Genomic DNA, 11,954 nt, shown 5'->3' on the forward strand with positions numbered 1-11,954 from the left:
GAAGTGCCAGGGCTCGAAGACATCCAGCACTGGGCCTGCATGGGGCGGGCCTGCGGGGGTGCTGCCTTCACTGAGAATCTCTTTTAGAGACCCATCTTTGGTCTAATTAAATACAAGAAGCTCATTAAAAAAATTTCACCAAAACTATTGAAATTGGCAGGTTCTGGGTATCTTTACCAATTTGCATGTTTAAAATATTTTTTAAAGACTCAGACTTTCACAATGTATTTCTAAAAAGTAGGCCCCCAGGGGATCTTCATATTTATGGAACACACAGATTCTCCTAAGAGTTGCTGAGGCACTGATGGCACTAAGAGAAACATTTTTGGTGTTGTTGCTTTGTGTTTAGCAGTGATTTTTATAAATCATAAATTTTAACCATTAAAATATTAAAACTAACTTGTTAGCCTCTGAGATGCAGTGAAGTATGGTGAGAGGAAATGGGTTTTGAAGCAATACGAACACCAAACAGTGCCCGACACTGCGTATTGCAGTATGGACACAGTCTATCAGTAAAGCCAGAGAAAAGACTTAGAAAAATCCATTCTGAAAGCAGAAGGACATCAGGGAATTTGTTAGCACAGCTGCAAATCTGGTAAAATTAAACCCAACAGGAGAATAATCCACACACAGAACAGAAGGAAGCAGCTAATGTAAACTCAAATGAATACAATTTGAAAGTTTTCCAAAAGGAAACCATTAACCCTCCAGAGTTTTCAGCGGCGGGGTGGGGGCTGTGCATAAGGAGCAGATGGTGCATTTTCCCGTGAGGGCTCAGGTGTCTACTTAGTAAGCAGAGAAGCGCCAGCTTGAAAGATGCTCAGTGTTGTAGAAAAGGAGATTCACCTAAAACTCATAGATGCCAAACCACCCGATAAAGCCGAGGCCCTCCCTCCCGCCCACCCTCTGCCTTTCTTCATCATGCCTCCCAAGTATTTAACTCCTACTTAAGGAACAGAGCTTTCTTGCTGTTAGTTAAGGGAGAATCTGTAGCTTAGACCCCAGATGTGCAGGAAGTAAAGGTATCATCATCCAGTTGGAGAAACTGAGAGCCAGGTTTCCTGCCTCCATCTGGTGAACCTCGGCTCCTCCAACAAGCTCCTTTGCCGGTGCCCACACCAGGCTGCTTCTGCCCTTCATTCTTCCACACCTCCTGCCCAGTCCAGGCCTCATCCTGAGCTCTTCTGTTGTTGCATTACACACACACACACACACACACACACACACACCCCACAGGGTGCTCCAGAGCAGCTGAGGACAGTGCCAGGCGCCGGGGAGCAGTGATTGTAAAGCCTTGCCCACCAGGTAATTCTGATGCAGGCACTGTGAGAAAGGGTGTGCGCACAGGGAAGTGCCAGGGTCCGAAGACAACCAGCACTGGGCCTGCATGGGGCGGGCCTGCTGGGGTGCTGCTGGAGAAGCTCCACACTTCAGTGGAGCTGTTTATCCAAAACGGGATGATTGAGGAACAACAGAAGGAAAGGATGGGAAGGAAGCCCCAGGAAATGGGGAGATTTCAGATGGCAAAGCTGCTGAGCCACGGACGTTGCTGCCCCACCCAGGGTTAGATGCATTATGGCCAGAACTGAAGACCCAGTGGAGGACTTGGGCAGATTTCAGACACCAGCAGCCAACAGGTGAAAGGACAGTTCAGAGTGTCTGAGGAGGCAAAGGTGTGGTCCCCTCTGTGCGGCTCTCAGAGGATGACTGGCCCCTTGAACCAAGTGTTTTCATCTTGACCCTCTGTGTTTCCTGATGGGCCCCTGACTGGGCTCTGATGGTGGCACTTGGGGAGGCGGGTGGGGGTGGGTGGGGAGTATTGCAGCCCCCCCACCTGTGACACAGTGTGGTGACTCGCCCCCCACGCCTGCTGTGTGCGTGCGTGACAGTGCGCACCCCTGTGCAGAGTGGCTCTGGCCGCTGTGGGTTGCACGGGGGGCGTGGGTAGGGCAGGGGGCACTTGAAGCTTTCGGAATTCCTCACCAGAAGGAAACTCATCTTTGGTCTCCTAGTTGATCTTCAACCTCCGCTTAGTCCGTCCTCTCCTCTAGTTGCTTCACTGATTCCATACAGAGCTGCAATGAGAGACTCCCAAGAAGTCTCCTGAGAGTCACATCCTGACACTGCAGCAGGGAAGGGCAGAGTGAAACCTGCCTTGTGAGGCTGTCAAGAGCAGGGGAGGAAATTCCCATCCCCAGGTTGGCAGGCACGACTGCCTCTGGTCTCAGCAGTGACCCATGTTTCTAAATGAGATTCTAAACTTGATCGCCCACCAAGTTCTAGGCTCACACAGATATGATAATCCCTAGGTTACATTGTATGTATAATGAGTCATCTAGTGATCAATGCTAAAAAACAGGAGTTTGGAGGTGGGAGCCACTCTTTTATTCCGAGCGGGGCCAGGGAGGGTTTCTGTGATCAGGTGACTTGTTAGCAGAAACCTGAAGGGGATGAATAAGACACAGAGATCCTGGGTAAGAACATTCTGGGCGGAAGCGATAGCAGATGCAGCACCTTGTGGCTTGTGTGAGGGGCAGCAGGGAGGCTGGCGTGGCCCATGTGCAGCCAAAGGGTCACTGGTAGGTGCGGCCAACCAGACACCATGCTCCACAGGGTTCATTGACCCTGGCCTGTCCTCCACTGTGTAGCTGCACCTTAACTTCAGGGTCCCAGGGGGATTCTGGATCCTGGCCAAATTGATAGGTTGTTCCAGGGAAAGATGGATACCTCAGATGGCCTTGACCTTCACGAAACCACTGTGAATGACTGATAAGCCGAGGTCTAGCTGACGTCTTAAATTTAGCCCATGAGCACATGCAGAGCATTGACAGGGCTTACAGGTGCCCTGTCCTGTTCTCAGAGCTTTGCCTGCCTCACCTCACCTAAATCTGCACAATGATCCCATGAGCTGAGTATTGTTATCCTTTTCAGGGTAACCGATAGACATTCCCCAATGACCACAGTCCCATCACTAGCCCATGGAGGAGCCAGGACTTGGGCCTATGTCTCTCTCTCACTCCGACCCACACTTGCACACAGCCCCTGGCCTCAGCATCCTTTCTCAAGTCATGCTACCTCTTGTGGTTGTGCCCACCTCCCATGGTGTGCCCACTTTAGTCCTACCCCAATAGGACACATCCAGCCCAACATCAGGGAAGAAAGGCCTCTGACGTTGAAGTGGATCTGGCTTGTCTTGGGTCTCATGCAGTTCTGATGTTGCCGTTGTGAGGACAGCGGCTGCTGGGTTTGCTCTTGGCCTTGGGGGATGGAAAGAGAAGTTCTGTTTTCTGCTCTGGCTCCCAGCATCCTGCTGCCCCAAATAACATATCCACAGGCTCTGGGCCCAGCCGGCAGGGCTACTGCAAAGGGATTTGGGGAGGGGCGCCTGGGTAGCTCAGTCTGTTGAGCGACTGACTCTTGATTTCGGCTCAGGTCATGATCTCAGGTCATGAGATCGAGCCCCATGTCAGGCTCCGTGCTGGGCGTGGAGCCTGCTTGGGATTCTCTCTCTCCCTCTTTCTCTGTCCCTCCTTGCCCCACCCCCCCAAAAAAAAAGAAAAAAAAGGGATCTGGGGAACTCAGATTGTCTAGGGTTCTAGACATCTCTCTAGGCAGAAATCATTCCCCACCCCTAAAATGGGTTACGATATAAAGTTAAATTTCAATCTAATATACAACAGCCCGCCCCAGATCTGATCTCTGAAGGACTCCATGGAAAGACACCAAATTGAGGTCTGTGAACCTCAGCTGAAAGGCTGCCACTTACCAGTCGCCTCACCTCTCCAAGCCTTAACTGCACATTTGTGACACCCTGATGTGACACCCTTTCAACTTGACAGGATTATTACACAGATTAAATAAAATGCAAATGTGAAGGTAGTAAATGTTCCATCAAGGTTGGTTTATATAAACATTTACTGAGTACTATGTATGAGGCACATACATCCCAGGTGCTAGAGGCTGAAGGGGTGCTCCCCATGGAGATGTGCTCCCGGCCTCAGACAGCACCATGCAGCGCAACACCAGAGACTCACACTGAACAGTGCAATGCAACGTGGTAAGTGCTGTTTATTTCCATTTCTTACATGAATCTGTCTTTCTGTTTGTGTGTGACTATGTGGCTATTTGTCCTACTTCTTCCTTTCGATACTATGCGCCCTAAGAACAGGGGCCAGGCCTTCCATTTCTTTTAGCTCTTCTTACAAAACCTCGAGCAAAATTTGTAGCCCAGTATTCTATGGCAAATATAGTGGCCTCTCTAATTTAAAAAGAAAAATCTGCAGGGAGGCCCTGGAGAAGTGTTGTTCAGGCCACTGTGGTAAACAGGACAGATGCCCCCCAGACCCGCCAGCCAGTGCCCACGCAGGGAGCCCACATCCTCCTGACTAGAACCCAGCAGGGTGGGCAGAAGGATGCTCAGCTGGACGGAGACCTGCACCTCCAGAGGCCCCTGCTTTTATTTAATTGATGTAGGAGGCAAACAGTTGGCTCCTCCGAGAACAAGGGACCTTGGATTTGTCAGTGTCTCAATTCTGTTTATTCTGTAAACATAATGAGGAGCTCCACATTCTACTATTCTTAGTTTTGCAATCCTCACAAAATAAATATTTGCCTTCAAAAGCAACAACTGCGATAATCATCAGGGTAATATTCTCAAGCGCCGCTTCCCTCACACACACCAATTGCAGAAGTCAAGTTAGAGAGCTGTGTGTGGTCTGTTTGGATAATGAAGTTCATGTGCAGACCTCACGGTGGAAACCGATGGGCAGCAATAGTGGCGCAAGTTTGGTCTCTTGGTTTTCAGACTTGACTCAAAACCAAGTGTCCCAAGTCACTGGAATGTCCCTGCCTTGGTTTCTTCTGTTCATAAAATGAGGAGCAAAATTGCTTAAATGAGTGCTGGAGGGGGCCAAGACACGTGCTCACATCACAGGGGTCGTAGGAACAGAGCTGGTCCCTGCCAGAGGCCACCGGGATAGATCAGTCGTCTGCTGCATGTTCACATATCTTCAGGATGGGTCTCGCTCCCCCAATCTCTGCAAGAATGAGCTAAACCCTGAAAGGGGTTCTGCCGAAGTTGTTTTAAACTCTTCTAACTTAAATGATACTTACTGAAGATTGTATCACCCAGGAAGGAATCCATCAAGCAGAAAACCACTCTGCAAATCTACTGATGCACAGTCGCCTTGTGCCATTTACCAACGCCACCCAGCCCAGCTGCCCGGCCCCTCCTCTGCTGAGAGTGGAGTGTTGAACAGCCACATCCCCAAAGTGTCCATTCTGATGGATTTTCTTCATTACGGACAGGAAGGTTTAGGAACAGCCATTTCTAGTCATTATTAAGGACTAAATCTTAAAGAAAATGAACCTTGAAAGTCCTCTGAGGTGCTTTTAAGCAAGTGCAGTGCATTCTAGTATTTTTAAGGATTACGGTTTTTCTGGGCCAGAGGTAATATTTGTTATGCAAGAACAAAAAGCCTCAATCAAAATATTAAGCCATAAACCCATATTTGCCAGGTAAACAAAATCAGCCAAAGCAACAGACGTGTGCATCCCATCTGACCATCCTCTGTGGTCTAGGGCCTCCCTGTATAGTATCAGGAGCTCGGCCAGATGCCAAGCCCCTGAGTCCTCCCCCACCTCCTCCCTCATTACCCATCCATGTGCTTTCAATGCTGTGGGTTTCACTGCAATGGGGTCTCTTCCTCTAGGCTGAGGTACCTCTCCACAGTCCTATTACTTGGAAGGAAATCCAGTTTGCCAGGTGCTGGCGAGCCACCTGCTGCATGGGGCTGAGCAGCCAGGGTTCTCCCTAGCTCCTAGGGCTGTGCGCAATGGACAAGAATAGCTCTGGCATGCAAAACTGGGTGTGAAATTGATCTCTCAATTAGTTCCCCAACTAATCCTGGAAGAGGAGGCTTGCTAACTGAATGTCAGGGCGCTGGGCTGCGCTATCAGAGCCGCTCTGCCCGCCCAATTCCCAATGCTGGGAAGTGCCTCTCCATCTCTCCAAGTGAGAAGTGGGATGAGTGGGGGCTGGCTCATCCCCCACTCATCCCCCAATGGCTTGGGGCTGGCTGCAGGAGGATCAGGTAGGGTGCAAAAGGGTAGGAGGTATGTGGGACTCTGTAGGAATGTTCAGTGTTTTCTTTCGAGTTTGAGACTTTACAAAATGTAAGCATGTGTTTCAAGTTGGAATCTTTAAAATTTTTCTCAGGAAGGGCCCCTCTGTCCTTTGTTAATTGCAGAGGGAACAGCTGTTGGGTTGAAAGGGATCATCCCACCGTCCTGCCATCTTCTCCTGCTGCCTGCCCCTGCTGCCCACACATGAGCCAGACCAGCTCTCTCAGGAAGAGCACAGCTGGAGACCTGACTCACGGCAGGTGGGGGTGCGTTTCACAATATACCAACTAGGGTGCTGTGGGCACTGATGGTCCCCGAATGGCACAGGGGGTGAATACTTCAGCCCGAGTTAATACATGGTTTTCTTTGCCTTCCCACGTCCTGCAGTGAAAGCCCAGACTTCTTACCATGGCCTCTAGTCTGGCATGCTCTGGCTTTCCGCTCTCTTCTTTCCTCTCCTGCTCCTTCCCACCTTTCCCTCTGCTGTTGCCACAGCAGGAAGGCACTCCTGCTGGTGTTGGCATGTCTTGAGTTCATCCCCAGCCCGGGGCCTCCCCTTGGTTCTCTCCCTCACTTCACTTAGGGTTTCACTCAGATAACTTCTCAAGGGGCCCGCTCCCCCAGGGCCTTCTCTCTGCTTCCCCTGCTTACTTGTTTCTTCATGGCATTGGATTTACCTGAAACTACATCCATATCAATGTATTCTGGCTTCTTTTTCCACACTAGAATGGAAGCTCCACGAGACAGGGACATCGTTTGTCCTCACCCATGCATGGTACCATTGTATCGCTATGTCCCTTTAAAGTGCCTGCCATGAAGCAGGTGCTCAGAAAAGGTTCGCTGAATGAATGTACATTAAAACCAACATGAAATCCTACCTTCATCTCTCTTCTGTGCCTGACGTTTAAGAAATATGGAACTGGAAATATGGCAGGATGGAGACTTCAAGAGAAAATATTTGGTAATGGACTGACAGTTGTCAAAACTATGACCTCCCCCCAACCCCCGCCATTTTTCATCTGTAGTCTAGATCTACGTGTCTTTCTTCATCTCCAAAGTAAGCACCTTTTGTCAGGATTAGAGTGTTGTTGGCAGAATTATCTCCCTATTATTTTCAAGAGACTAATATCTTATTTCAGTATTTGGGCTCACCTCTTAGTTGCTTGTATACAGCCACTGGATGGTATCGTTTAACAACATCAGTCTTACGGGATCTAGAAATACCACAGCTAAGCTTGGCTTCCATGCACCCTTGGGCCCCACCACTACTAGTAATGGCAACACCACTGGGGCTGTTACTGCTCGGTCTGCTGATTCCGTTGGGCCTCACAAGCCAAGGCACCTTCCGGCCACGTGCAGAGCACAGTCTGATTTACTGTCTTGGGAAGTGACTGGGGATGATAGAAGCTTGGTGGGTGGCACAGCTGTGGCTATTAACACGAGTGCCTTTCCCTGTGCAAGGCTCATTACCAACCATCTGCTTTGCACAGTGATCTGATTTGTCAGAAGTGGAACACAAAGGCCTCCTGGCTAGTTACGTGGGAAACTGTGCATACAGACCTCTGGGTGTTTCTGGGGGAGGCCTGGGCAGAGGAGGAAGGGTCTCCAGCTTCGCCAGCTCCTGTCTGTTCCACTTTGTAGACAAACAGTGTGTTTGACACCCGTGGGCACCCACCCTTTGAGAAATAACATGTATCTCTGCATGCAGAGAGGGTAGCTTTCCTAACTGGAATTTGTTTCCTTGTTGATTTAGGGTACACTTTGATGTTAGACAGCCCCTTGCTCCCCACTGTGTGATTAGAACAACTGGTGGCCTTTCTTAGAAGGATCTCATTCATTCATTCATTTACTGGACATACAGCTGATCCTTGAACAATGTGGGGGTTAGGATGGCCAACCCCTGAGCAGTCAAAAATCCACGGAAAACTTTCAACTCACCAAAAACTTAACTACTAGTTGACTGGAAGATTTACCAATAACATAAACAGTTGATTAACACATATTTTGTATGCTATATGCATTATATACTGTGTTCTTACAATAAAGTAAGCTAGAGAAAAGAAAATGTTATTAAGAAAATCCTAAGGAAGAAAAAACACATTTATAGTACTGTACTATATTTATTTAAAAAAATCTGCATATAAGTGGACCCACACAGTTCAAACCTGCATTGTTCAAGGGTCAACTGCACTTTTGCTGAGTGCCCACTATGTCCTATGGGAGAACTGAAGACACCTTGGATTGTAGGATCTCTTTTTTACCAGCAAATGAATGGCCTACCTTGATGCTAAGACCCAAGGCAAAGTTTTGTCCTTGGCTTTGATTGTAGAGGTTACCCACTTTGGGCACTGCCCTGTGACAATCTCAGGACAGACAATGGTGAAAAACTAGAGTCCAGTCTCATTTGTACTAACAGAGGCCAAGAAATCATTGGGGTGCCTGAACCCCAAAAGTCATTTGCAAATTTCTCTTAGTTCCTGGATTGAATCACCTATATTTGACTCTGTTTGCACTATATACAAACAGCAACTTGGTATTTCCCACACCAATATCTCCTCTACTACCAAGCCTTCATAGGGACAGCTCACAAGAACGGAGACTAGATTGCTTCCTCTTTAGCCCTGATGAAGATGGGTGGCCAGCAAACAGTGTGGTGTGAGGGTTGAGCTCTATGAAGGTAGAAGTTTGCTCCCCACTACCCTCAGTTTTACCAGGTGGTTGTCTCAGAACCTTCACCACATGTCCTTACAGAGGCAAGCGTGTCCACTACAGATGCAGGGCACAGAGGTTCTAGTCCAACCCCTCCAAATTACAAGTTACAAAGCATGATGCCTTAGGCTACTGTTGGCATCACGGTCATTATTGGCCATATGGGGTTGGGCAGGCCACTTAACTTTTCTAAGGCTCCATTTCCTTGTTCAGAAAATAAGGAAGAATTTGCAAAGTGGTCTAGAAATGTAGGGCAGAAGTTAAGCAATGGGACATCAGTTTATCTTCCCTTCTTCACTCTTTAGGCAAATAATAATTGGAGATTGAATCAAAGTCCTGCCCCAATACGTGAATTCAGGGTGGACTGCATGACCTGCTGTGATGGGCGGCACTCTCTGAGGCAGGGCTGGGGCCTCAGTTTCCTAATTTGACCTAATGTGCTAAGTGAGCCTAATGTAAGTTAATTAATGATGCTATTGGAGGGTGGAATCACCTAGGCAGAGCCTCAAACAGCATCAAAGAGGTGGGCAGGCAGGTGTCCTCTGGGATAATTGAGCAAACTGGGGCCTGAAGGAAAGCTGCTGGGAGGCGTGCAGGCAGGACACTGAGCCGGCCCGGGGAGGGAAGGTGACGGGACAGGTTGAGCCACCGAAGCACCAGGCCGGCTTCCCACATGCCATCCTGTTTATAGCTCCTGTGTTTGGATTTCAGATCTGCTTGAGTCTTTGCAGCTGAGTTCCTGGGCATTTCCTTGAGAATGAATTTCATTTTTTAGAGAACACAAAACTCACTCACCCGGAAATGGAAAGGAGACTCGGGTGACCTGGCTTCTATCTGTGGTCTTCTGGGACCTACGGAACTTTGATGAGAAGATGCTCCCCAGTGAAAAGAGTCAATCCGGTTTGTACTGTGTGAAATAGGGGGTAAGACCAGGTCTGTCCTCACTTCCCCAAGCAAACACGGGGCTGCCTGTGGCAGGTGCTGTGCTGGTACGGGGACACGCTGATGCTTAAGGAAGAAGGGTGAGCCCCTGACACTTCTGAGCTTTGCAAATATGTGTCTTCAACAAAATGAAAATCCTGTTTACTGTTAGAAATCAGATAGTGGCCAGAGAGTGAAAAGCAAACATTTCAGGGAAATTTTATTTACTTTTTCCTCCCAAAGCCATGTGCTTCCAGGATTACTCTTTTGCTGTGCCATCACAAATTAATATTCCCATGTACAGCCTGGCTCACTGAAGGATGGGGAGAAATCACAGCAGAGGCCTGGCTGACCCAGCCCAGAGCAGGGCCCCCAGGCTTCTCCTCTGCTGGGGAAAGGGACATGTGGGCAATTGCCAGGACAAATGAGAACGTCCCAACTTGGATGAGTAACTCTCTTTTTGGTGGACTTTGTCAAAAAGTAACTTTAAATGGCTATACCTTCGAAATCTCAGAACATCGAGTCGGGCAAGAAATACTCTCTATATTAGCTATTTAAATTGATCCCTTTCTCCTTAGTCCATTATGGCTTTTTACCTTGTTAATATTTTGAATTAGCTGCCATTTCATTCCTAGAGAGGGTCTCAGACATGCAACCTCAGAGCTATGGAGCAGTGGCTAGCTGGACAGCAGAGAAGGCGGGCTCGGCCTCTGCTTTCTGTCCTTCTCTCCAGCCTTCTGGTACCCTGCGTCCCACCAACTCTTGAATGTCCCTACTGACGGGCTTCTGCTCTGCTACCCTGTCACTTGTTGTTTTAACTGTTCCTCTTGGACCCCCATCGGCCGCCCTCCCGCTCAGCCGTCTCCCTTTGCTCTGCCCCAAGTCCTCACGCCCCCGAAGCGCAGGAGGAGTTACTAGAGGATGCCGGGGAATCAGAGCTGGCTCTTGCGCGGGAACCCAAACTACCTCGCTATGTGTCAGAGCACTGAGAAGAGCCTCTTGGCTGGAAGTAAATGCTTCAATCATCAGAAATACATACTCCCCGCCCCGTGCACCCCAAAACAGAGACATCTGAGGCATCGGGTCTCAGACGTGATTCAAAATTGCACTGGGAAGGTCTCTTAGAGCACCGCAGGTAACTCAGGGGAGACGCAGATACATAGCTAAATCCCAGCTGCTGCCTGTGTTCCCCGTGAGCCAGGCTCAGGGGCAAACCTCAGAAACATACTTTTCATGCTCTCGGGAGACACCCGTGGTCTTGGTAGCCAAAATCTTAAAGTCAGCCAAACACACACAGAATTTGGCTCACTAACCAAATGTGCAACCAGGAGCAAAGCAGGGTTTCTAATGTTTTCCTGAAAACAAAGGAACAATCTCAGGTCTTAGAACGGGTAGTGCAGACACACGGTAATTGGTAAAGCTTGTTCAAACGCAACCCAAAAATGACACGCATTTCAAAAATGCACTCAGGCCGTTTCTCAGCCCATGACACCTCAGTCTCAAACAGCCAAAGAGTTTAGAAAACCCAAAGAGAAGGACCAAGGCTTACCTGGACCTGCTGGCAGGTCAGTTTCTAGTCCCAGCAGAAGTCGGTCTGTGGAGAAAGGCAGGCACGGTCCCGTGTGGGGCCACCAGGTTTCACAGGTGGCCGTCTAGCAGTGCTCTGAGAAGCAGGTGGCCAGCGTCGCTGGAGGCCCGCAGAGCTGCCCGGGGCGAGGCACCTCTCTGCGGCCAGCCCCACTTTCTTTCTATTCCAAAGGGCTGTCCGGGAACTCTTCCTTGACTGCTCTGTCCTGTCTGCGAGTGTGTGAACTCAGTCCTTGCAGAGGGGCTTTCCCTCACTGCAGACTCACCTGCACCATCTAGAGGCCTCTCCCTGCACTGAGATGCTGGCGCCTCGCTCTGCAGGTTAGCCCCCTCTGCAGCCAGCCCGACGCACACACCTGGCTCTTCACTTCCTGCCCTGAAAAACACACCAGTTGGAATTTGTAAAATCATCAATTTCTTTTTTTTAGAAAGGGAGCCTTGCTTCCATCAGAACAACCAAAGCCTTTGGGGACTGGAGTACCAAAAAACTAAATTAGCATTAAAATTCCATTAATCAAGACTTGTTCACCCAAGGACCCCCTACTGAGATGGCCACAGGCATGGGTGCTACTGCATCATTCTGAGACATGTTCATATGTCTGTGCACATTCCTG

General features: G+C 49.1%; 1 protein-coding gene across 1 annotated transcript in view; it reads right to left on the minus strand.

Annotated features, from left to right (window-relative positions):
- Nucleotides 1-11,555, minus strand: part of EDAR (ectodysplasin A receptor) — a 93,983-nt gene extending 82,428 nt beyond the window's left edge. Inside the window, exon 1 of the mRNA XM_088026668.1 lies at nucleotides 11,303-11,555. The gene's annotated coding sequence lies outside the window, so the exon portion shown is untranslated. The remainder of the gene's footprint in view (nucleotides 1-11,302) is intronic.
- Nucleotides 11,556-11,954: the final 399 nt, after the last annotated feature.

This window comes from Eumetopias jubatus, unplaced genomic scaffold, assembly GCF_037043125.1.
Source record: "Eumetopias jubatus isolate StellerSeaLion01/CBP00866 unplaced genomic scaffold, mEumJub1_p1.0 scaffold_9, whole genome shotgun sequence".
Lineage (NCBI taxonomy): Eukaryota > Metazoa > Chordata > Mammalia > Carnivora > Otariidae > Eumetopias > Eumetopias jubatus.